A 27,462-nucleotide genomic window follows, 5' to 3' on the forward strand; every position below is an offset into this window, starting at 1 on the left:
TGACTTTGTACGGAATTAGCCTTGTCTAATTAGCACAAAACCCTCCACAGTTTAAACACATAAGAGCTGAACCAAATCAGACCCCTGAAAGAGCGCCTCCAGGTTGGAAGGGGATGAAAAACTCCCGCTGACTCTGTGGCTTGGCTTCCACGTTTACTTTAGATTTCTGTTTTCCTGACTTAGTGTCATCGTATCACAAATTCATGCCTCACCCAAGCCTGTGTGGTTCCCCCTTTAAAATGTTCAACGTGGACAAAGTTGTTTCCTTTGGCACAACCGAGACAGGCTGGTATTTTCAAGAACAGCTTTACTAAACATGAGGGAAAACAGAAAAGAAATAATCACAGAAAACATACATAGGCTGAAAATAGCCAAGTTTCCAACTGCAGGTCTCTGTTTCTAAAAATTCCATTAGAAGTAGGAAAGCTTTAGAGGGCCTCCATCTCATTTCACCCTAGTCAACCACATCCCTTCATTTGGCTATGTCCTGTCTGGACTCCTCTCTCACCTCCAACACTTCACCAACCTCTGAACTCTACAATCTTGAGATTCTATTTTGAATTTTTGAACCCAATATCTCAAAGAAAGAATGCCCTCTTACTTACTTTTTAAACTAACATTCTCCCAATAAAAATATCCTGGACTCCCAAAGACCTACCAAAATGCTGGCTTACAAGAGATTTTTCAAGTTTGGATTTGAAGATCCACTGAGTTTCAAACATTACCTCTTCCCAATATTGATATTAAACCAGCAGAAAGCAAAGTGTGTGCTAGGAAATGAGCCATGGGATAATGAGTATTCTCTACAATGGCAAGTAGGGGTCTGTGGTCAAATACTGAGTTGGCCAAAAAGTTCATTCAAGTCTTTCTATATGATGTAACCCAAACGAACTTTTTGGTCAACCCAAAACTTTTGAGGCATGTCAGGCCAAACTAAGCTCAGTTTTCTCCACTGCATTATTTCTCAAATCATCATGCAGTCAATGAATATTTGTTGAGCACCTATTATGTGCCAGGCACTAGGTGCTGAAAAAACTCTGGTGAAGAGTGAGACACCTGCCTGCCTTCATAGAGTTCATTTTCTAGCTGACGTTTATGAACAAAAGTGAACAAGCAAACAAGATTTCAAATACTGCTGAGGACTGTGAAGATCTCAACAGGTGATATTATAGGGAAGGACTGGAAGTGGGGATCCCAGCAGGCAGAGGGAACAGTGGGTCCACAGACCTCACAGGTCAAAGTCTGGCATGTGAAAAGAACAGACAAGAGCCTCCATGGCTGGAGCTGAGAACCTGCATGTAATGAGGTGTGATCTTAGAAATCGCAGGAAGAAGTAAGGCTGGATTGTTGTGCAATGGAAAGCAATTTGAAGTGTGTTAAGCCTTGGCTCAATCTAACTGACAGTTTGGAGAAAAACCAAAAAGCCAAAACAGAAAAATCTCTCCTTGGCTGTTGGGTAGAGAATAGAATCTAGAGGCCAAGATACAAGTGGGAACCAGTTAGGAGGCTCTTGCAGTCATTCATCTGAGATGATGATGGTCTTGTCAGCGCAGAGACGGAGAGGGGATGGCTTTAGCACGTTTTTGAGTAGAGACAACAGGGCTTCCTGATAGCTAATGGGTGTAATAGGGACCAGACTTCACTTTCACTTTTCACTTTCATGCATTGGAGAAGGAAATGGCAACCCACTCCAGTATTCTTGCCTGGAGAATCCCAGGGATGGGGAGCCTGGTGGGCTGCTGTCTATAGGGTCACACAGAGTCGGACACGACTGAAGCAACTTAGCAGCAGTAGCAGCAGGGACCAGAGTAAGACAGTCATCACTTCCAGCTCTGGGGTGTGAGCAATGAAATACATGCTGGTATTACTGAGGCGTGTCAGCTCAAACCATCTGAGCTGGAACTGACTGAGCCAGAAAAGACTAGAGAAGCAAAGGCTTAAAGGCATGAGGGAAATAAAGAGATTGTTTTACCCAAGCTGAGTTCAAGATACCTATTACACATGTAAGAGATGCTATCAAGTAGACAGGTCTTGGAAAAGGCAATGGCACCCCACTCCAGTACTCTTGCCTGGAAAATCCCATGGACGGAGGAGCCTGGTAGGCTGCAGTCCATGGTGTCGCTAAGAGTCGGACATGACTGGCGACTTCACTTTCACTTTTCACTTTCATGCATTGGAGAAGGAAATGGCAATCCACTCCAGTGTCCTTGCCTGGAGAATCCCAGGGACGGGGGAACCTGGTAGGCTACCGTCTATGGGGTCACACAGAGTCGGACATGACTGAAGTGACTTAGCGTAGCGTAGCATTAGCGTAGACAGGTCTTACACATAGATGAGTCTGGAGCTTAGGAGGAAGGTTTTGAGATATAAATTGGGAACTCATTAGCATATGGATGGCATTTAAAGTCCTGGAACTGGATGAGATTACCTAGGGAGGGTGTCAAGAGGAGTTCAGGCCCACAGCCAAGCCCCAAGGCACTTCCAACTTAGAAATCTGGTATAGAGCAGGAGCCATCAGAGCAAACTTGTAACCTGTTCACATGCATCAGTGACTCTACAGCAGGCAGTGTTTCCCAGACTTTTTTGACCTGGGAACCTTTTGTCACATAGCATCCCACAGGCCTAGAGTTCCAAGGAAAACCTTTTGGGAAATATATTTAAATCCTCATAGCTGCACTCCAGTGTGGCACAATATATTAACTTCTAAGCTGACATAGGTTAAGTCTTCTCTCTTCAGGCAGAGAGGTGTTTCAATAAAAGCCCATCAGTTACTGGACAAAACAGTTCCCTGAAGAGATAGGCCAAAAAATACACCTACAGGAATCACACATGTGCCAAATGCAGTAAAAAGGAAAGGAGGGCTGTTCCACCTCGGCCTCATGGAGCCAGACCTCACATGCCAGAACTTTTAGCCTTTACATGATTAATAGTTATTTTGGTGGAGGAGTGAGATTGAAAGTCTGAGGAGAGGGCCAGGGAGTAAATGCTCTTTGTGTGTGTGAACTATATAACTTTTTCCAGGATACTAGCATTTCAGTGTTTCTCTATCTATATACATTATACCAGAGAATCATTTGATGCTCTGGAAAGAGTTTATTTATTTATTTGGCCACACCACGTGGCTTGCAGGATCTTAGTTCCCGAGCCAGGGATTGAACCCAGGCCCTTGGCAGTGAAAGCACGGAGTCCTAACCACTGGACCACCAGGGAATTCAAAAGGAAAGACATCATTTAGATAAGGATATATTTCTCTATTTTCTGGTTAGTTTCCTTCTTTTTTTTTTTTTTTAACACAAATGATAACATTTTATCATGGAAAAAGCAGCCCAAATATAGGATTTCATAAACACTGGCAGGTGAACAAGTGCAAATTTAAATGTAAATACACAGTAAAGGGGCTTTCCTGGTGGCTTAGTGGTAAAGAATCCGCCTGCAATACAGGAACCGCAGGAGACGAGGGTTCAATCCCTGGGTTGGGAAGATCCCCTGGAGGAGAGAGCACGGCAACCCACTCCAGTGTTCTTGCCTGGAGAATCTCACAGACAGAGGAGCCTGACAGATCGCAAAGAATCAGACACGACTGAAGTGACTTAGCATGCATGCATTAAGTCAAGGCCAAACCTACAGCACTTTGCCTTTAAGAGGAAATGTAATGTTCTGCAAAGGTGATCCCACCCGGAGCACGAATGCAGCTCCATCTCCCATAAAGATACCAGGTTTGCTCTCTGAACTTTGCCCAGTCTAACAATCTCAAAATGATGGCAAGAAGTGGCACTAAATAAATCACTAAGACTGAGTCTTAACTTTCTATTGACTGTTACTCAATAAAGGCTTTGTTTCTGTTTTAAAGAATAGAAACTCACTCAGGTATGCTTTTGGGATCTGAGGCAGCCCTAAGAACAGGTTTCTCTCTATAACACATTTTCCCTCCTCTTTCTCTCTGTGTGTCTCTTGCTCTGTATGTGTGTGTCTGTCTTTTTCTATCACCATACACACCACACACACACATTACATACACAGAGGCTCAGAGAGTGTATGTTCATTCTCTCATAGGACTCTGAAATGTCTCATTTTTTAGTTATGTGCTAAAAGATCGTATTAAAATTATTCATATTTGCATACCACAGTCTAAGTGAATCACATATGTTATGAACTGATTGTGTTCCCATAAAACTCATATATTGAAATCCTAACCCACAGTGTGATGGTGTTAGGAGGTGGGGCCCTTGGGAGGTAATTAGGTCATGAGGGTGGAGCCCTCACAAATGCAATTAGCGCTCTTAGAAGAAGAAACAAGAAAAATGATCTCTCTCTCACTCACGTGAAGATGTAGTGAGAAAAATAACATCTGCAAACTACGAAGAGTGTCCTCACCAGACATCAGCTCTGTCTGCGCTTCATCTTGGACTTCGAGTCATCAGAACTGTGAGAAATACATGTTTGTTGTAAGTCTATAGCTTTATAACATATCACACTGACTGAGACAGCATACCCGGTCTCGAGGTTTGCTTTACGGGCAGTCCAAGGTCCAGAGAGGAGAGACTTGACCAGTGGAAGCAGCCCTCCATGGGTTGGATAAGCCTGAATTCTGCTCTTTTGGGGCTGTAGGCAGGTGGCTTCACTGGAGCCTCAAATTCCTCTTCTGCAAAGTGAGGAGACTGGGTGTAGATAAGATCTTCAGGCTGCATTTTTCAGCATTTACAGTCTGATTTTGTGATTTTGAGATGGAGTGACTTGGCTGAGGTCCGTTTGGTGGCCCACGGCAGAGCGGGAGCCACATCTTCTGTCACCTCTTCTGTTTCACTGCATCAAACAGCATTTCCACTCTAAAAAGGTTTAAGCATCAGCTCATCATTCTCATCTATTTGGATGGCTTTGAAAACACTGTAAGAAGGCAGCACTGTACAATGTTTTTTAAGTATATATTTTGAAGTCAATGAAACTTAGGTTTGGATCTAGGGCCACTTTCAGCCCCATCACCTTGGAGCAGCTACTTAACTGCTTCTCAGCCTCAGTTTTTGTCCCCTGTAGGACAGGTGTATTCTGTACCTGCCTCACAGGGTTGCTGATCAGACTGAAACTGTCTGTAAAGCACCATGGCCATAGTAGGTATAAACATTCTGTCTTTGTCCACTAAGGCTGTCATAACAGAATACCATAGACTAGGTGGCTTAAACAACACAAGTTTATTTCTTAGTCTTGGAGGTGGAGAAGTCCAAGGTTGAGGCACCAGCCAATCCAATGTCTGATGAAGTCCCATTTCCAAGTCACTCCTTCAGTCCCTGAAGTCCCTGCCCCTTCACGGCAGAAGGACCAGCTAGCTCTTGGTCTCTTCTTACAAGTCCCACTATAAGGGCTCCATCCTCATGATCTAATCACCTCCAAAAGTCCTTACCTCCTAATATCAACACACTGTACGGGGATGGGGTAAGTTTTCAACATATGAATTTGGAGAAGACACCCTCTTAATTATTTGGAGGAGATAAAGCACAGAGTTCATGAACCAGGATGAAGGGGAAGCATATGGTGGCTTTATTTTACATATTGTTATTGTCGTTCAGCCACTGAGTCGTGTCTGATTCTTTGTGACCCCATGGACCGCAGCACGCCAGGCTCCTCTGTCCTCCACTGTCTCCTGAAGTTTGCTCAAATTCATGTCCAATGAGTCAGTGATGTTATCTAATCATCTCATCCTCTGCCACCTCCTTCCCTTTCTGCCCTCAATCTTTCCCAGCATCAGGGTCTTTTCCAATGAGTCAGCTCTTGGCATCAGGCAGCCAAAGTATTAGAACTTTAGTTTCAGCATCAGTCCTTTCAATGAATATTCAGGACTGATTTCCTTTGTGATGGACTGGTTGGATCTCCTTGAAGTCCAAGGGACTCTCAAGAGTCTTCTCAAGCACCATAATTCAAAAGCATCGATTCTTTGGCACTCAGCCTTCTTTATGTTCCAGCGTTAGCATCCAAACATGAGTACTAGAAAAACCATAGCTTTGACTATATGGACATTATACTGTTTATGTGTAAGTGATATTTATTAAAGAAATTGTTGTAGTTCTATCCCTCTGGTTGAGAATCTTTTCAAAATATTAGTTTATGTTCCTTCTTTGGAAAGCACACACAGAATATAATTGAATCTTTCTTGATGATTGAAGATCTTGCCATGCCTCAGGCTATTTACTCAGAACTTGAATTCAAATTATTCAACTGCCTAGATAAATACACAGAAGGTGCAAAACCTAGTTAGAATGTGTTGAACTCAGGAAATCTTCTAGAAGTTTATCGTTTGTTTTGAATTGAAATCTTTGTTAACAATTTCTTTGCGGTTCAAACTTCTAAACATGTGCAAACATTCCATTTATAGATGAGGATCTTGGATATGGTGTTCTGGTTAAACAAACAACCAACAGATTTTTGTCTTTTCCATTACTGCTTATTACAGCATATTGAATGTAGTTCCCTATGCTGTATAGTAGGACCTTGTTCATCCACTCTATATGTACTAGTTTACGTCTGCTAATCCCAAACTCCCAACCCGTCCCTCTCCTGCCTCCACCCTCTGCCCTGACTCCCTCTAATTCTATGAGTCTGTTTCTATTTCACAGATAAGTTCATTTGGGTCGTATTTCAGATTCCACATATAAGTGATATCACAGTATTTGTCTTTCTCTTTCTGACTTATTTCACTTAGTATGATGATCTCTAGGTCCATCCACGTTGCTGCAAATGGCATTATTTCCTTCTGTTTTGTGACTGAGTAATATTTCATTGTATTTGTGTGTATACACATATATGTATACAAACACATATACAATGCATGTGTGTATATATACGCACCACATCTTTTTTTGAATGCCTACTTTGTTGAAGGATCTAAACCAGGCACAATTTTGGATGCGAGGAAATATAAAGATTAATTTGAGGCCTTAAGGAACATATGCTCTCTCATTGTGGAGGCAAAACATAAACTCATGAAGAAGTAACTATAGCAAGACCCAAATAACTAAAAGAAGTCTTTATAAAGAAGTCAGTACTTGAAATGGAACTTGAACTGTGGTTGGATTTGGACCAGCGATGATCTGTGATAGTGTTTCTGGAAGGGGACCACTTCCAAGGCCCAAGTGTGGGCTCCTGCCTAACACTCAGAAACGAATTGTCCAAGGAGACACACGTGCTGACAAGGCAAGAGCCTTTATCAGGAAGGGGCGCCCAGGCAGAGAGCAGCAGCATAAGGGAGCCCAGGAGAACGGCTCTGCTGCGTGGCTAACAGACTCAGGTTTTATGGTAATGAGGTTAGTTTTCGGGTTGTCTCTGGCCAATCATTCTGACTCAGGGTCCTTCCTGGTGGCCCCCAGGCATAACTCAGCCAAGATGGATTCGAGTGAGATGGATTCTGGGAGACTGGTGGGACATATGGACTGGCATCCCCTCTTTCCTTTTGACCATTCCTGATTTCCTCTGGTTGTTAGTAGCTTATTAGTTCCATGTTTCTTACCAAGACCACCTGTTGTAAGATAACTCATGCAAGTGGTTACGATTGTGTCTGGCCAGGGTGGGAGGAGGTTTCAGTGGGGTTCCTCTAGTGTTTGCTAGGGATGGGTCTTTAAAGTAGAGGGGGTAATCTGAATATATGCATAAGGGGGATGGGAAGGCTTGGATATATCCAAAGGACTGCTGCTGCTGCTAAGTCGCTTCAGTCGTGTCCGACTCTGTGCGACCCCTGAGACGGCAGCCCACCAGGCTCCCCCGTCCCTGGGATTCTCCACGCAAGAACACTGGAGTGGGTCACCATTTCCTTCTCCAATGCATGAAAGTGAAAAGTGAAAGCGAAGTTGCACAGTTGTGTCCGACCCCATGGACTGCAGCCTACCAGGCTCCTCCGAAAGGACTACAGTTGTTCATTTCAGAGAAAATTAAGGCTAATGCAAGATATTTAGCTGGGACTTTCCTGGTTGCTGATACCATGTACTAAAGATACAGATCTCTTGAAAAGTGTTTCTTAGGCCCCAGTAGTTGTGGAAAACTGTGATCTCCTGTATACTCTTTTGTAAATTAGTTCATTTCTGTGGGCTGATACTATGTAGATCCAAAAGAATTCACAGGGTTTTGAATTTGCCTGTTGTTAGAGGTCTAGATCCATCTCTTATACACCAGACAGCCCTACCAAGACCTATTCTCCTTCGTTGTAGGAAAGAACCTTTCCAGGCACCGGGTAGGTCCTGGATTTGGATCCCCGTTGCCCTTCCCTAAACCCCTCAAGCCAGGAGCGTGGAGGAGAGAGAGAAACAGGTTTCTCCAACCTCCCCGCTTGCCTTCAGTTCAGTTCAGTCGCTCAGTCGTGTCCGACTCTGCGACCCCATGAACTGCAGCACGCCAGGCCTCCCTGTCCATCACCAACTCCTGGAGTTCACCCAGACTCACGTCCATCAAGTCAGTGATGCTTGTCTTACCTGCTGCTTATCTGTCAGCTCAGCCCTGTGCCCACCCCCATCCCACACTGACTCCATGAAAACGAGGTCAGTTTCTTCAGAGATAAAGAGCATTTCACCTATTTGATCAATGAACTTATACACTCCTTCTTTATGAAAATGGAAAATGAGAGAAAGGCAGGAAAAGTCTGTGTAGGACCTGGGCATTGTGGAACACGAGTTAGTCTGCTTTGTGGATGCCATAACTTCCAGAGCAGGGAGAAAAACAAACAAAAGAACACACACACACACACGCAAAAAAAACCCATGACATAGCCATGCACATTCCACAATTATTTTTAAGTCTTTATTTAATTTGCTACAATATTGCTTCTGTTTTATGTTTTGGTGTTTTGGCTGCCAGGCATGTGGGAATCTTAGCTCCCCAACCAGGGATTGAACCTGCAACCTGCTGCATTGGAAGGCAAAGTCTTAACCAGTGGACCACCAGGGAAGTCTCTGCATTCCACACTGAAGCATCTGGGCAGTGAGCCTCTTGTTAAAAATTGCTGGATGGATAATCTCATGAACCTTTTCAAGCACTGATTGGTTTGGAGGAGAGAAAAGAAAGATTGAGATTCTCAAACTCAGGTTTCCATCTGTAAAGCAAATCTAGACTGTGCTGAAGAACATTACACTTTTGCTTTTTAAGAAGACAAACATTTTATCCTGAACACAAAACGTGGAAGGCCCTTGGTCTAAGGCCTCCCTGTCTAGAGTCCCTTCTAGTCTTACTATTATTTTTTTGGTGGGGGGAGATGGTAATTTTCCCATTTCTGGTCTCTTTGTTTCTGCCCTTCAGCTTCAATCATAATGCAAAACTGCTTCCCATATAGTGAAAAACTCCTTTCCTCACCAGGCACAGGACTCGAATGGTAGAAATGAAAGAAAACAAAAAATCTCCAAATTCACCCTCCTGGCTTTTAAGACAAGGAAAATAAGGCCCTGAAAGATAATGTGGCCTTGTTGAGTATAGGGATGGTAAGAATGGAAGCAAGTGGTGGAAGTTTATATGATCATTCATATAGTATTTGATGGTCAACAGAGAGCCAACATACATGTGATGTCATAAAACTTGTGATGTAGATGATATTAATATGTCCATTTTACAGGTGAGGAAGCTGAGGCCCAGAGAATTCTCCTACAAGGGGAAAGAGCACATGCCTTTTTATCAGGTCACCTGCCCACGACAAAGCCTAATGACTCTGCAGTACCAAACTCTGCTCTGAAGGGCTGGGCATACAAAGATGAATGGCACTGCCCACATACTCATACCTGTTGGGAAAAGGCTTTCATCTGCCTATGATGCGGAAAACCTGGGTTTGATCCCTGGGTTGGGAAGATCCCCTGGAGAAGGGAAAGGCTACCCACTCCAGTATTCTGGCTTGGAGAATTCCATGGATCGTATAGTCCATGGGGTTGCAAAGAGTCGGACTCGACTGAGGGACTTTCACTCACTTCACTTCACTCAAGGCCACCCACAGGGTATTCTAATGCTGTCAAAAAAATTACCAAAGTCCTAGAGGGTCTGAGTCCTATAGGGTCATTTGACTCTGTCCTTAACATGGCTGTGTGGAAACTTTAGAAAGGAAGGTACAGTTCTTCTACACAGAAACCTACATTTTAAACTGCACACAGTCAGAGTCTGTGAAATGTGAAAAGCAGTAAAGTTGGCTCAAGGTTATAGAGACATTTGGAGTTTAATTGGAAATAGAGGTGAGATAGGAATGAATCCACTCCAGTATTCTTGCCTGGGAACTCCCATGAACAAAGCAGCCTGGCGGGCCACAGTCCTTGGGGTCACAGAGAGTCAGACATGACAACGGCTAAACACTAACAGCAGGGATGAACTGAGGGCTTTCTGGCCTCTTCTTAACCTGTCTTGTACTGTCCTTTGTGAGTAGTACCCTGCCTTTTCACAGTGACACTGACAAGCAGAAGCTCTCCCCACCCCCACCCTTTTATTCTTGATAAAAGAATTTGATCAACAACTAGATCATACCCTTCATGGATGGTGAAAAAAATCATCTGGAACTTCTGTTCATTTAAGATGAGTAGGCAAACCACTGCCTGTTTTTGTAGGCTCATGAGCTAAGAATAGTCATTACATTTTTAAAATTTTATTTCTTTATTTTTGGTTGCGCTGGGTCTTCGTTGCTACGCACAGGCTTTCTCTCTTGAGGGAGAGCTACTCTTCGTTGCAGTGAGCGGGCTTCTCATTGCGGTAGCCTCTCTTGTTGCAGACCACGGACTTTACGCATGTGAGCTTCAGTATTTGTAGCTCATGGGCTTAGTTGCCCTGGGGCATGTGGAATCTTCCAGGACTAGGGATCAAACTGGTATCCCCAGCATGGTGAGGTTGACTCTTAACCACTGGACCACCAGGGAAGTCCCTACTTTTTTAAATGGTTGAAAAATCAAAAGAAGAAGAATATTTTATGCCATGTGAATACAATGTTAAATTGAAATGTCAAAGGCAATAAAGTGTTACTGGGCTGGCAGGCGCTTTTATCACTTGCATGATGTTTATGGCAGCTTCTTTGCTACAGCAATGGAGCTTCGTGGTTGCAGCAGAGATTATATGGCCCTCAGAGCTTTAAATATAAATGGCAACCCACTCCAATACTCTTGCCTGGAAAATTCCACAGACAGAGTAGCCTGGTAGGCTACAGTCCATGGGGTCCCAGAGACTCGGACAGGACTGAGTGCACACACACACACATTCAGCCTTTAAACATATAACCTTTGTCAGTCCCTCTCTTAGAGCGCTAATCATACTACATGAGCATTGATTCTGTTCACATCCATCTCCCAAGCTAGACTTCTGAGCTTATGAAAGCCTCCATGTTTCTCAGAATGAGGCTTCATTCCTGGCTGGCTTTCTATAAATGTTTGTAGGATGAAAAGAGGAAATGAATGTATGCTGTGAGCTTAGGCAAATCAGTTCCCTTTTCTGGGCCTCAATTTCCCCTTTTGTGAAATGAGAGCATTGGCTACAGTGAACTAGGTCTCTTCCAGCTCCAACATTCTATTTTTTATATTAAAAAAGCTATAACTAAAAATCAATATATCACATTTAGTTCATTGAATCTTATTTTCCCCCAATTTGGGTTTTCCTTTAGTCACTTCTGATTACTGGTTAGTTTCCCAGGTCTGTCAACATCATGAAAGGGATGCCTTGACCGGCTAACTTTAGTGGAGTGTCTGATGTTAGTGGTGTGGTATATGTACATTGTGTGTAATGTGAAAATTCATCGCAAATCAAAAACTTCCTTTCTTCAAGTCCCCTTGTCTTGCATGAATCTAATGACATAAACAATATTCTTAGGGCATGGTCACTGTTAAGAATCTGGGGCCTTCCCTGGTGGCCCAGTGGCTAAGACTCCACACTCCCAAGGCAGGGAGCCTAGTCAGGGAACTAGATGCCACATGCCACAACAAAGACCCAGCATGGCTGCACAAATAAATAAATATCTTTCAAAAGAATCTGAAAAAAAAAAGAAAAAAAAAAGCAGGCCACCCCTAGCAGTCCAGTGGTTAAGATTCCCTGCTTCCACTGTAAGGGGCCTGGGTTCAATTCCTGCTCAGAGAACTAAGATCATGATGCTTGATGTGGCCAAAAAAAAAAAAAGAATCTGAATGTGTGGAATCCAGAGAGCACACTCTGGATTTATGGCCACTTCTCACCTCCATGAAGATGCATCTATGTGATAGGCCTAGAAATGAGTCGTCTGCCCTTACTCAGAATTTTTGCTACTTACAAAAACTTATTAATTGAAAAGTCCTCCTCTAAACCTCACGAGCACTCAGGACCATGCCCTGAGGTGGTGTTTGGTGGATACCTTCACACAGAGTTAAGGCCTGATGTGTTATTACCGTGGTTTCATTTAAATCATTATGCTGCTCTTTTTCCTCCCAGAAGGGTCTCTGCTTCTCCCTAACCCGCTGCTGTCAAGGGGACAGAATCTTAGAATTGAGGCTCATGAGACATGAGGATGCAGGCTTGCCTGTCATCGGGCCCAATGAAAATTTCATGCGCAGAAGTCAAGACCAGCTCTCATGCATTAGGTGCAATTTGTTTTCTGGATTCTTCTGTTTCCCTTTCTACCCTTCCCCCCTAGGTTTCTAACACTTCCCACTGGTTATCCTGGGCCACTTCTTTGAGGCAGTCAGCATGGGAAACACTCAAGCTTTCAGTTCAGTATCTCCTTTCCCTTTCTCTTCTAAACAACCAGCAGTGAGGTAGCATGGACAAGGGTAAAGCCCCTAGAATCTGATTAGCCTGAGACTGAGTTTCTCCCAGGTGACTTAGTGGGTAAAGAATCCACCTGCAATGCAGGAGACATAGGAGATAAGGGTTTGATCCTTGGGTCGGAAAGATCTCCTAAAGGAGGACATGGCAACCCACTCCTGTGTTCTTGCCTGGAGAATCGCATGGACAGAGGAGCCTGGCAGGCTACAGTCCATGGAGTCGCAAAGAGTCAGACACGACTCAAGTGACTTAGCAAGGGCGCCAGTTTCCCCACTGCATTGATGGAGCTGCAGTTGCTCTTATCTGCTAAATGGAGATAATATTAATACTTCTCATCTACTTCCACTAATCATCCAGTATCCCTTAAAGGCAAAGACCATGCATTATTTATTCTTTTTTATCTCACACTCCTCAGTACAGAGCACGCAGCAAATAACTGACATGGGCCTCATATAAGCAGAATGGAACTGATATTACGTAGATTCATGAATGATCGTGAAATGTGGAGTGTATGAGCTAACAGGGACTCAAAGCCCTGTCTGTTCAGTGAGAGCAAATGAGAGGCAGATGTACACCACCTCCCACTTGTATGCTAAACAGACAGAAAGAGTCAGTATATTCTTTCCAGCTGGGTGTCCTTCCTGACCTGGGCTTCATGATCTGCAACAAAGCTCTTTGGAACGCCATCGCCATTCGACTCTGTTATAGCTGGAGGGAAAAAAAAACAACCTATATACTCTTCCTGAATGCAACTTCCACCTTAGAAACCTAGACCTAGGAGCTGCTGCTGCTGCTAAGTAGCTTCAGTCGTGTCCGACTCTGTGCGACCCCATAGACGGCAGCCCACCAGGCTCCCCCATCCCTGGGATTCTCCAGGCAAGAATACTGGAGTGGGTTGCCATTTCCTTCTCCAATGCATGAAAGTGAAAAGTGAAGGTGAAGTCAGTCAGTGGTTTTCTACTCTTAGCGACCCCAGGGACTGCAGCCTACCAGGCTCCTCCTCCCATGGGATTTTCCAGGCAAGAGTACTGGAGTGGGTTGCCATTGCCTTCTCCAGACCTAGGAGAGATGATATCATTTGGCCAAGGGCACAGAACTAATCGCAGGGTGAGTTGGAGCTAGAATATAGGGGTCCAGGTTCTTCATCCAGTGTTCTGTCCACTGCGTATCAACTGAGTTCTAACACAAGTCTCGCTGCCTTCAAACCAAGGCGTGAGCACTGCGGGATATTTCTAGCAAGGACACGTGTTTTGTTTTGCTTCCTTTATTCTTGTCTTGTTTTTTGGAAATGGGAGAACAATTTAGGAGGCAAGTAAATTATTCAATGCACTTTCACTGACGGCAGGCAAAAGAGCAGAGAGGCAAAGGTCCCCAGAGAGCTAGTTAGATAAAAAGAGGACTCTGCCCAGGTCTTATAGATCCATAAACAAGTAGTGAAAAAAACAACAGGCTGATAAGTGAGCTAACAGAGATACACTTATCTCTGCTAAGGGTTAGAGGGCATGACCACTCAACAGTTAGAGAGGTCTAGGAGGGCTTAACTGAGGAAGTAATTCTCCCCAAAAAGAGTCCAAGTGCTCCAGAGCAAAGAAGGGAACAGTGGTTCAATCATAGGGAACCGCGTATGCAAAGGCACAAACTGGAAAGAGCCTATACATATAGAGAGACTAGCAAAAGTTTGGCGGGGAAGGAATGGTGGATTTGGTGAATTGAAGAGGAGGAGGGGAATAGGGCTATGTCAGAAGAGGTTTCTGGAGAGATAAGCAAACACAGCCTGCTTTGAAAAAGTCTACAAAGGCTGATAAGACAGATATGTGTGTGTATATTTAATTATAGCACATGATACAATGATCCAAGGCTTTTCAGAGGATCAAAGGAAGTGCAGGGAACTCAGAGGTGATTTCCCACTGGGGGTTAGAGAGTATATCACTGATTAGTCAGGCAGGGTTTGAACTGGTCCTTTTGAACTTGGAGGACGCAGGTAGAAGTTATAGGTCTGCAGTGTAATTACCTACCCAATTGTGTTCTCTCCCTTTATATTTTTGAATTGGAATACGATTGCTTTACAATGCTGTGTTACTTTCTGCTGTACAAGGAAGTGAATCAACTCTACGCATACATATATCCCCTCCCTCTGAGACCTGCCACCCCCAATCCCACCCATCTAGGTCATCTGGGTTTGACATATTTACACTGCTGCTGCTACTGCTAAGTCACTTCAGTCGTGTCCGACTCTATGCGACCGCATAGACGGCAGCCCACCAGGCTCCCCCGTCCCTGGGATTCACCAGGCAAGAATTCTAGAGTGGGTTGCCATTTCCTTCTCCAATGTATGAAAGTGAAGAATGAAAGTGAAGTCGCTCAGTCATGTCTGACTTGTAGCGACCCCATGGACTGCAGCCCACCAGGCTCCTCCATGCATGGGATTTTCTAGGCAAGAGTACTGGAGTGGGGTGCCATTGCCTTAAAATAGGTAGCCAGTGGGAATCTACGGTATGGCCCAGGGAACTCAGCTTGGTGCTCTGTGATGACCCAGTTGTGTTCTTTTTGGGTCATATCTTTAATTTAATGGAGCAGATCCTAAACCTCAACACACTGCCCATTCCCCTTCTGTAACACATGGTCTGTTTTGTTCAGCCCTCTATCACCAGTGCCAAGGACAGTGCCTGGCACCCAGGAGGTGCCAAATTAATATTTGTGGAATCAGTCTTTTCAATGATGTACTTTTACCAGGGCAACCACATACTCGAGATTTTTTTCAGAGTGTCTTTCAGATATCCTGCCCCTTGGTTGTCATTAGTACAACTGTATCTGTCATGCATCTGTAGTTCCGACTTAGAGAATATGGACACACACGAGAAAGCTTCATTCTCATTTTCAAAAACTTTCGCTATGCCAGCTGGAGTGTTTGGGAGGAAGGTGGGAAGAGAATGTGGTTTTCTGGAGAGCACACCATTTCTGGGCTGGCGGCCGCAGCCACTCCCTTTTGCGTGGTTGGCTGCCCACATGGTCTCAGCAGGGCAACCCCTCTGTCTTGTTCTTTGTCCACGGAACATACAGACTTCGGGAATCGTGGCTGAAAGTGGAAAGTATTAGCAACTCGAAAAGGATGTAGCTGGGTGTTTGTGGCCTTATTTGGGTCTTTCCAAACAAGTTTTTGGCTGCTCTACTGGGAGAGAAAAACTTCCACTTCTGCAGAGATGAAAGAATATGCTGTTTCACAGGCTTCGCATCTGCTCCACACTCCCCGAAATGTAACATTCAGTGTGCCTGATTCTCATTGCCAAGTGGACCATCATTCGCAACCCTATACATTCCCCTCCCTCCATTTTCTTTGTTTAGTTTTAGGTTCAAAATTGCTAGATGTGTATAGTTTTTTTTTGTTTTTTTGTTTTTTTGAGTTAAGAAAGAGGCTTGCATTATATTCTGACTTTGCACAGCCTATCTCTTCCTCTCTGAAAATTTTAAATCCCTTTTGTACTTAGAAAACAATAGAGAAGGCTGCCTTTCCTTTTTTTTTTTTTTTTTAAGTTTTCTATTTTGTATTGCGGTATAGCCATTAATAAACAATGTGTGATGGTTTCAGGTGAATAGTAAAGGGAATCAGCCATAAATATACTTGTATCCATTCTTTCTCCACACTCGTTTCCATCCAGGCTGCCACATAACATTGAGCAAAGTTTCCTGTGCTACACAGTAGGTCCTTCTTGGTTACCCATTTTAAATATAGCAGTGTGTACATATCCACCCCCAAATCCTTAACCATCCCTTTCTCCCTAAAGATCCCATCCCCCCATCCTTCCCCCTGGCAACCATAAATCCATTCTCTAAGTCTATGAGTCTCTTTCTGTTTCATAAGTTAGTTCATTTGTATAATTTCTTTTCAGATTCCACATATAAGGGATACCATATGATATTTCTCCTTCTCTCTCTGATTTACTTCACTCAGTATGACAGTCTCTAGGTCCATCCATGTTGTTGCAAATGACAGCAACAATAAATGACAAATGACATTTGACAATGACAATAAAAAATTATTTCTTTTTTTAATGTCTGAGTAATATTCATATATATATATATATACATATATGTTTATATACCACATCTTCTTTATCCATTCCTCTGACAATGGACAGTTAGGTTGCTTCCATGTCTTGACTATTGCAAACAGTGCTGCAATTAACATTGGGGTGCATGTATCATTTTAGGCCATGTTTTTCTCTAGGTATATGCCCAGGAGTGGGATTGTAGGGTCACGTGGTAACTCTGAACTTTCAGGTGGCTCAGTGGTAAAGAACCCACCAGCAAATGCAGGAGACATAAGAGACTCGGGTTCGATCCCTGGGTCTGGAAGATCCCCTGGAGGAGGGCATGGCAACCCACTCCAGTATTCTCGCCTGGAGAATCCCATGGACAGAGGAGCCTGGCAGACAACAGTCCATAGGGTCACAAAGAGTCGGGAATGACTGAAGTGACTTAGCACGCATGCATGCATAGCAGCTCTATTTTTAGTTTTTTTAAGGAACCTCCATACTGTTCTCCATAGTGGCTGTATCAATTTATATACCCACCAACAGCATAGGAGGGTTCCCTAGAGACAACTGGCTTTCTTAATGGTTTCATTATCCTCCCATTCACCCCAAATAAAAACTTTTAGAGCTATCTCCTCTACTTCTCTCACCACTTCATCCTCAAGCCCTCTTAATTCTGTCCCCAAATTATTCTCACATGTATCCCCTCTCACCCTCAGTCTCTCAATCTGGGTCATTCCAGCAGCCTCTTACCTGATTTCCCTAAACTCCAAGATCTCCTAATCAGGTCAGTCTTTGCATTTGCATTGCTTCCTCAACAACAAATGAAACTGTGACACCATCCTCCCCTAAAGCCTATGATACTCTCTTCTTCCAAAGCCATGGGTAGCTCCTCACCACATAGAGAATAAAATGTAAAATCCTTGGTATAGTCAAGATTGTGTTGAGTCTTGACAATGCTTTCTCAGTCAACCTTTGGAAATGAAAAACGAATAGAAGAAAATTTAATTTATACAATAAACTGGATATATTACATAAAAACTGTTGTCCAAAAGTCCACCGCAAATGTGTGTCTGTATGTGTATATATATCATGTAGATATGTAGACGGACAGGTGTGTATATATACACAAATGTTACAGTGATTACTTGAGTTACTGGGCAAGCTGACAAAGTCTCATCATTGTGTGATTTTAGACTGACTACTGAGTGTGTGTGCTCTTTGGAAAAATTACTCAGCAATTCAAAGAAATAAAACAGAAAAGCCACTAAAATTTAAAGTTATTTTTAGGAAATATAGCTTGACTACTGGCCCTGAATGTGACAAGATGGACAGACAACTCCACTGGTCTTCATAGCTAACGTTTGCTCCGTGCTTACAGTATGGAGGTCATGCTCTAAGACCTTTGCAAGCACCAGCCTTAGAAACACGCTAAGTCCCCTACACGTGAACCTTCAGGTTGTGACCTTTCAAAGAGGGGAACGTGCGTTTGCCTAACCACGTAAGTTAGTTCACGCGTCTGGCATCCATCGTCAAGCGCCAGCATCCTTTACAAGTAAGTGGTTGCGCTTTTGCGGACGTTACTGGAAAGTGCTGTACGGGGTACAGTAGTACCATACCTTGACTTCAGGCCCGGGGTGTCCATAGGCAAGTGTAAAAGCAGCAGGGGTGAGGGTTGGTATTGCTAAGAAGGGCCAGCTGTTGTACTGTACTACTGTACTTTTCAAGGACCTGTACTGTAAAATTAAAATTGCTTTCTTTATTTTCTTTCTTTATTTAAAACATTTATTTATTTGACTGTGCCAGGTCTTAGTTGCTGCAGGCGGGATCTTTAATCAATCTTTATTGTGGCATGTGAGAGCTTTGTTTCTTTTTAAATATTCAGTATTCTCTTTATTTTATTATGCTAATTCCTTCAGGTCCACACTTAAATTGCTTAGGAGATCCAGTTTAATATAGGTACTGCTAAGTCACTTCAGTCATGTCCGACTCTGTGCGACCCCATAGATGGCAGCCCACCAGGCTCCCCCGTCCCTGGGATCCTCCAGGCAAGAACACTGGAGTGGGTTGCCATTTCCTCCTCCAAGGCATGAAAGTGAAAAGTGAAAGTGAAGTCGCTCAGTCGTGCCCGACTCTTAGCGACCCCATGGACTGCAGCCTGCCAGGCTCCTCCATCCATGGGATTTTCCAGGCAAGAGTACGGGAGTGGGGTGCCATCGCCTTCTCCGAATATAGGTACTACTAAGAATAAATTCTATCAAATATATTGACTGGATATGTTATATATACTTCTTTGTGCTGGTGTGTGGAAAACTTTGCCAGACTTAAATATTAAGTCACATTAACTAAATTACTTTAGGTTCTTCATAACATGAATTGATTTTTTTGTTGATATTATTTCCTAAGCTATTATTCAATTTTGTTATTTATGACTTAGGCATGTGAGATCTTTAGGTGCAGTATGCGGTTTTATTTTTTGTGTTTGTTTTTTTATGTATTATCTGTGTGAAAGGTATCCTAAGCCTATTACAGCACATTACTATATAGCCGATGATGTTAGTTCGGTTTCTAGGCTAAGTTTGTTGGACTTAGGAACAAATCAGACTTATGAACATGCTCTTGAAACAGAGCTCACTCCTATGTAGGAGACTTACTGTATTGCTTCTCACACCAATCTTATAAAATAGATATTATAGTTTTCTCTACTTAACAAACAAGGAAATGGAGGCACAGGAGAATTAAATAACTTGCCCAAGGTCATGCTGCTGCTGCTAAGTCGCCTCAGTCGTGTCCAACTCTATGCGACCCCATGGACGGCAGTCCACCAGACTCCCCCCGTCCCTGGGATTCTCCAAGCAAGAACACTGGAGTGGGTTGCCATTTCTTCCTCCAAGGCATGAAAGTGAAAAGTGAAAGTGAAGTCACTCAGTTGTGTCGGACTCCCAGCGACCCCATGGACTGCAGCCCACCAGGCTCCTCCGTCCATGGGATTTTCCAGGCAAGAGCACATGCAGGGAGTAGTAAACATAGGCTTTGAATTGAGGCAGCTTGGCTCCTAAGTCCCTGCTCTAAATGACTCCCCTAGGTTAAGAGCCACTGGAGAGTTTTCTGGGAGAGTCAAGGCCACTTCACAGGAGAGGGCACACAGCAAGGGTCTAAGGCCATGGGCGAGAGACTGGCTAGGGACAAGGCTGGGATGTCAAGACTGGGGACTGGGTGGATGATGTTTATTGAGGTCATTTTGGTGCTGGGATATTTTGACATTTACACTTACTTCATTTCTATGAAGAGTAAAGTGATCAGTTTTCAACTTTTATAAAAGCATCGTGTATGTTGCGCAAGAGAAACTCAGTCTAACGTCAGGATGAAATGAGGGTCAGAGGGTGGACTGAGTCAAAGATGTGATGGAAGATGACAAAGCTGAAGAATGGGGTAAGGTTGTTAAACACATTTAGAAAAAAGCAAAACAGCAACTAGTGGAAAGCTGCTATATAACACAGGGAGCCCAGCTGGGGGTACTGCAACAACCTAGAGGGGTGGAAAGTGGTGGGGGAGGGGATATACATATATAATTATGACTGATTCTCTCTGATGTATGGACGAGACCCCCACAACACTGTAAGGCAATTACCATCCAATTAAAAAAAATTCACTGATTTTTTTTTTAAAAAAGAGATTGGTTGATATTTAGGGGCACAGAATGTCCATGATGTCAAAATGGGCTAAACAAAATGTTCTCCTTCAGAGAGTAACTTGCAGAGGAAGAGGTTAAGCAGTAAGTGCTAACCACAGCCTGCCTTGGGCAGAAGCAGAAGGAAGCCTCCAGCCCAGTGATGGGAGGGAAGATGCTTTCTGTTCTGGTTGTCAGAGGGGCAAAGAATCAAAACACCACTGTTGCAATGGACGAGTTTACAAAATTACAGGAAGTGTGACCCAACTTGAAAGACAAGACACACTGTGAAAACATCTTGAAGTCATACTTTTTGCTTTGGAGTATTTCCCATCTGGAAACAGATTTGATGAAATGGCATCACCTCGGGTATTCCCATGGAACAAAACGCATAGAGTATTGTGAGAAGACTGGGATATAGAGCCAGGTTCAAATCAGGCTCCATCACTTGCCAGCTGTGTATCTAAAGGCAAATTTCAACCTCTCTGATCTCAGGTCCTACACTGATCAAAAGAGACTAATAACCCTACCTAAGTCCCAGGGTTGTTGTGGGCCTTCAACTGTGACTCAGCTAGTCGGCATTCAGTAAATGTTCATCAAATGGCAAGAGTGGTTAGTGGGATTACAGCTGAGTCTTTGTTTTATTTTTCTGCATTTCTTAAATTTTCATGAATATAAACCATGTTTGTAATTAAAAATAAAAACAATAAAACATTCCTTTTTAAAAGGGACAGGCATATATATCAATGGTGCTCTCTCAATTCATCCCACCCATACATCAAATAGATAGCTAATGGGAAGCTGCTGTTAGCACAGGGAGCTCAGCTCAGTGCTCAGCGCTCCTACCAACCTAGAGGGGGTGGGATGGGGTGGAGTAGGAAGGAGGCTCAAGAAGGAGGGGATATATGTAGACATATAGCTGATTCCCTGGTGGCTCAGATGGTAAGGAATCTCCCTGCAATGTGGGAGACCAGGGTTTGATCCCTAGGTCAGGAATATTCCCTGAAGAAGGGAATGGCAACCCACTCCAGTATTCTTGCCTGGAGAATTTCATGGACAGAGAAGCCTGGTGGGCTAGAGTCCATGGAGTTGCAAAGAGTTAGACACAACTGAGTGACTACCACTTTTTAACACAGCTGATCCATATTGTACAGCAGAAACTAACACAACCTTGTAAAACAATTATACTCCAATTAAAAATTCTTTTTAAAAAAACCACACACCCAGAAAAGGGACAGGCAGTAATTTCTCATATTTTCACATTTGTTTTCCCCACCTTTGTCTCTTTCATGTCTCTTTCTGCTGTGTAGAGCTTGGGTCCTCTGTAGACAGCGAAAGTCAGAGGATGTCATGGGGTGCTGGCCACTCTCTAGACTCTGGTAGGGCTTTGCAGGGTCAGGCCCCCGCACCCAGGCCCTCGGCACTTAAATGAGGCTGAGATCCGCGGTAACTCAGTGCCCACAGGGAGCTGTCTTCTCTCTATTGCGCATCGATCCCTGTCCTGCCGTTCCCTCATCTGCCACTCAGCTGGATGCTCCCCGCCACCCCCTGCCCTCGGAGAGCTCCATTTGGTGCCTCCTGCTGGTCTCCATTTATTCACCACCAAGGCCCGGAGGCGCTGACACAGGCTGCAGGAGTCCTGCCTGCAGTTGGTGAAACCAGGGAGCATGTGGTCAAGTACATTACACAAAAGAACACTGGCAGGAGACCAGCTTCAACTCTTGAAGCTTCCCCTGGTTCTTTACTTTCTCTTTATAATTTTAGGTGTGTGGGTCTCACAATTTGCCTTCTGGAGCTGCTGAGCAATAAGAGAAAAGATGGACGTGGGAATGGGAGGCAGAGCTACACCAGTCTCTGAAGCCATCCAGCCCCAGGAGGCGTAACCGAGGGCCCAGTCGAGTTCGCAGCGACCCAGTCTGCCCGCCCTCTTGCACTAAGGCCTCATCTCAGGCAGGGCGGAAGGGGGAGAGCCACAGAGCCAGGATCGCTCTGAGTGTGTGGCTTTTGGGAACACAAGGTGTGGTTCATCAACTTCCTCTCAAACCCACTCCTGCTGGCAGGCTCCCCTCTCTGCAAACATCGTTGCTGTCCACCCAGCTGCCCAAGTCAGAATTCTAGATGTCCCATTCGACCGCTCCCCCTCCTTTATATCCCACAGCAAATTACACATGCAACCCTGCTTACTGCTTTAAAGTGACTCTCAAATCCATCCATGTCTCTCCATTTCCACTGCTACCAGCTAGCCGAGACAAGCAAACTCTCCTGCCTCTAAAACTGCATTCAGAAATAGGACAGTCATTTGAATGCCAGGTTACCCCAGATGACAGCTAGAGAGGATAAGCAACATGCAAAGGTCACACGGGTGGTCAGTGACTGACAGACCCAGAGGAGAATTCAGACTTCCTGGTCCCAGGTCCAGCCCTGCTGGGGACACCTCCACGCTCCAGGTATGCCGTCATTCACTCTGCTGGATTGAGACCCTCATAGGTGCCAGACTCAGTGAGAGACGCAATCATTGTCTCTGTCTGGGGGGTGACTCCCCCTGTTGGATTATGGTTTTCTGCCTCTTAATTTATGTCTTGATCCTGCCTGTTCTCAGTGGCAGACAGAGTAGGACATCTCTCAGGCCCCAGCCAGCCCTCACATTCCAGCATTCCACAAGTTGGCTTCTGCGTGGTCTACTCAAAATAGCTTCTGAGCCAGTGAAGCCAATAGAAAATACACACAATGAGGCACTTCTTCCAAGGAAAGGACTCTACAGGAGTCCAACACTTAAAGAGAAAATGCTTCCCTCTGGACCAGATTTATAATCTATGTGGGAAAGGGGACAGGAAAGTTGGTCTGGTTCCATTTTTATTCCATAACTTCCTGGGAAATACCCAGGGCACTCAGGATTCCAACTGACTCACTTAGTGCATATTAGTAAAGGGGTACTAGGAGGCTCAGTGGTAAAGAATCCGCCTGCAATGCCGGAGACGAGGGTTCGATCCTCGTCTCGATCCCAGGGTCAGGAAGATCCCCTGGAGGAGGAAATGGCAACCCTCTCCCGTATTCTTGCCTGAAAAATCCCATGGACAGGGGAGCCTGGTGGGCTAGAGTCCACAGGGTCACAAAAGAGTCAGACACGATTTACAAACTAAACAACAACAACAAACACACGCCAGCACGGTAACGGGTGCTGGGAGCACAATGGTGGGCCACAGAGAGAGATCCACAGAGAGACATCCTGTCCTAGGGGGACTGATAAGGTGATGGGATCTGACCTAAGCTATCACGTAGCTTCCTTTGAAGTATATTCATTTCTAGGTACAACCTTTACAGATTTCAAATACAGGATTATAGAATCATAGGTGCAAAGAGACATAGAGGAGATATTCCTCTGGCCCAATGCATTTCTGCCCTGAGTTGAGGTTCACATCTCTTTTACAATATCCCCATCAAGTGATCATGTGGTCCCTCCTTGGATACCTCCAATAGTAGGTGATTTGCTGCCTCCAAGATGATCTATTTTTTAAAAAAGATATTTTATTTATTTTTTGGCCACTCCATGCAGCATGTAAGATCTTAGTTCCCCAGCCAGGGATTAAACCTGTGCCTCCGCAGCGGAAGCATGGAGTCTTAACCACCGAAACACCGGAGAAATTCATACGGTGATCTATTCTACCTGTAAACAGCAGAGGAAGTTAGAAGGTTCTTCTGTATGTTGAACCAACTTCGGTTTCCCTAAAATTCACCCTGTGTTCTGCCCTCTGAGCCTACACAGGTCAAGACAGTGTCTTCTGCTCTAAGTTGCCTCTGGGCTACATGAACATGGTTATAATGTCCCTCCAAGCATTCTCTTCTCCAGACCAAAGGTCACCACTTGATTCAATTTCTTCCCTCTACACATGGTTTTGAGCTCTTTCTCTAGTCTAATGGCCAACAGAGCTACTCTCTCCCACCCTCTGGAAACATGAAAAGAATCTTCCTGTAAACAATATTATCCTCCTTGAGTCTCCCATATTCTCCCATGGGACCATAGAGCAAATGTCTCCCATCCCTGGAATAACCCCCTCACAAGCATAGCTCTGTAGATAGCTTTGAAACAAAGCAGGTCAACTTTATTACTCACAAACTAGAGCTAATAATATTGAACTTTCAGGGTTGTTATAGATATTAAAAGAGACATGAATGATGAGTTAAATGCTTCAATAAACACTGGCTGAACAGCCGTCATGTACCGTGCAGTGCTGGGCTCTTGGGTATACACAATCCTGAAAAAGACAGAAAAGACCTCCTCCGTTATGGAGCTTACAGCCTTGAACCTAAGGATAAGCAGCTCTCCAAGGATCACAGACTTTGAGCTGAAGTCTAGGGTTCTCCATGACCTAAACTTGAAGCTCAAAATCATACCTACTGTTATGAGTATCACCGTGAATATAGATGCAACCATATTAATGCCAACTAGGCCTTTAGTGGTACAATTTCCTTATGAGACTACTGCTTTTAGAAACAGAAGGCCATACTGGTATTTCTTACGAATAATAACCATCATATCACAAGTTGTCTCATTTTCTGTTTCTAGAAACCCCATTTCCCATAAATCAAGGCATTTTATACATGAACCAAGTTAGTTTCCATGCAGTTTGTTTCTTCAAATCTTCATCTCTTCCTAACTTGGTCAAACCAAGTGAGAAACCCTAGTGCAGAGCAGCAGCTTCACAGAGGAAGGGGTGCTAGTGGTTAAGCACCGTGCTGAGGCTCCTCTGCCCAGCTGTGTGCTAGGGCGATTATCCTGTCCATGAAGTTGACTTCATCCATCATCTTATTCTGTGGGCTATGGACAACAGGGCGTGCTTCTGACATCAAGGAGACATTCAGCTTTCATGCAGCTGTGTCTTGGCTTCCTCATTATTTCACACCACAGTTTCAAAAGGGTTTGGTCAAGGAACTGATAGAAATGGAAGAGTCATTTACTGCAAAACCCCTAGTCTTTTTGCTCAGTTAAAACCACTGATCTTCCTGTTTCTCTGTTACCTCAGATAAGTCACCATCTTGAGTGGGGTGTGCGTGAAACCACCATCTAATAGCTCACTAGGGGAAGGGATGTCATTACCTGCGTCAGAAGAACAGAAAATATTTAGCAGAATATTTTGCATATCAGAGAAGATGCTCTGCGTCCACCATGATGCTGGAATGAGAGTTAAGATTCTTTCATTAAGCCCCTTCCACTGATCCCTATCTGCTGACAAAATTTTCAAATGCTCTTTATGTCTTGGTGTATTAATCATCAAAATATTTACAATGGCTAAGGGAGCTGCTCTGCTACCTACGAAACCCTGACCCAGAGCAGGTCATTTATGAATGGTTTAGCATCAGGTTCCCCACGAACATGCCACACCTGACGGGTGAGGAGGCAGCCACCTTTCCAGCCACACCCTGTGTCCCAGGAGGTAGGGATGCGGGGCAGTGGCCCACCAGCGGGTCAGCGGGGGACCGGCTATCTGAGGCCAACCAAGGCTCCTGCAGCGCTGTTGCCATGTCATTCCGCCTGGATGGGATTCTGACTTAGAGGCATTTAGTCATAATCCCACAGATGGTAGCTTCGCCCCATTGGCTTCTCAGCCAAGCACATACACCAAATGCCTGAACCTGTGGTTCCTCTTGTACTGAGCAGGGTTACCATGACAACAACACATCATCAGTAGGGTAAAACTAACCTGTCTCACGATGGTCTAAACCCAGCCCACGTTCCCTATTAGGGAGTGAACAATCCAATGCTTGGTGAATTCTGCTTCACAATGATATAGGAACAGCTGACATTGAAGGATCAAAATGTCCCTTAGAAGAAATGGAGCAGCCCTCATAGTCAACAAAAGAGTCTGAAATGCAGTACTTGGATGCAGTCTCAAAAATGACAGAATGATCTCTGTTCATTTCCAAGGCAAACCATTCAGTATCACAGTAATCCAAGTCTATGCCCTGACCAGTAATGCTGAAGAAGCTGGACAGTTCTATGAAGACCTACAAGACCTTCTAGAACTAACACCCCCAAAAGCTGTACTTTTAATTATGGGGGACTGGAATGCAAAAGTAGGAAGTCAAGAGATACCTGGAGTAACAGGCAAGTTTGACCTTGGAGTACAAAACGAACCTGGTCAAAGGCTAACAGAGTTTTGCCAAGAGAACTCAGTGGTCATAGCAAACACCCTCTTCCAACAATACAAGAGAAGACTCTACACATGGATATCACCAGATGGTCAACAATGAAATCAGATTGATTATATTCCTTGCGCCAAAGATGGAGAAGCTCTATACAGTCAGCAAAAACAAGACTCGGAGCTGACTGTGGCTCAGATCATGAACTCCTTATTGCCAAATTCAGACTTAAATTGAAGAAAGTGGGGAAAACCACTAGATCATTCAGGTATGACCCAAATCAAATTCCTTATATTACACAATGGAAGTGACAAATACATTCAAGGGACTAGATGTGATAGACAGAGTGTCTGAAAAACTATGGAGGGAGGTTCGTGATATTGTACAGGAGACAGGGATCAACCATTCCCAAGAAAAAGAAATGCAAAAAGGCAAAATGGTTGTCTGAGGAGGCCTTACAAATAGCTGTGAAAAGAAGAGATGCAAAAGGCAAAGGAGAAAAGGAAAAATATACCCATTTGAATGCAGAGTTCCAAAGAATAGCAAGGAGAGATAACAAAGCCTTCCTCAGCGATCAATGCAAAGAAATAGAGGAAAATAATAGAATTGGAAAGACTAGAGATCTCTTCAAGAAAATTAGAGATACCAAGGGAACATTTCACGCAAAGATGGGCACAATAAAGGACAGAAACAGTATGGACCTAACAGAAGCAGAAGATATTAAGAAGAGGTGGCAAGAACACATAGAACTATACAAAAAAGATCTTCATGACCCAGATAACCATGATGGTGGGATCACTCACCTAGAGCCAGACATCCTGAAATGTGAAGACAAATGGGCTTTAGGAAGCATCACTACGAACAAAGCTAATGCAGGTGATAAAATTCCAGCTGAGCTATTTC

The sequence above is a fragment of the Bubalus kerabau genome, chromosome 5 (genome assembly GCF_029407905.1).
Source record: "Bubalus kerabau isolate K-KA32 ecotype Philippines breed swamp buffalo chromosome 5, PCC_UOA_SB_1v2, whole genome shotgun sequence".
In the NCBI taxonomy this organism is placed as follows: Eukaryota; Metazoa; Chordata; class Mammalia; order Artiodactyla; family Bovidae; genus Bubalus; species Bubalus kerabau.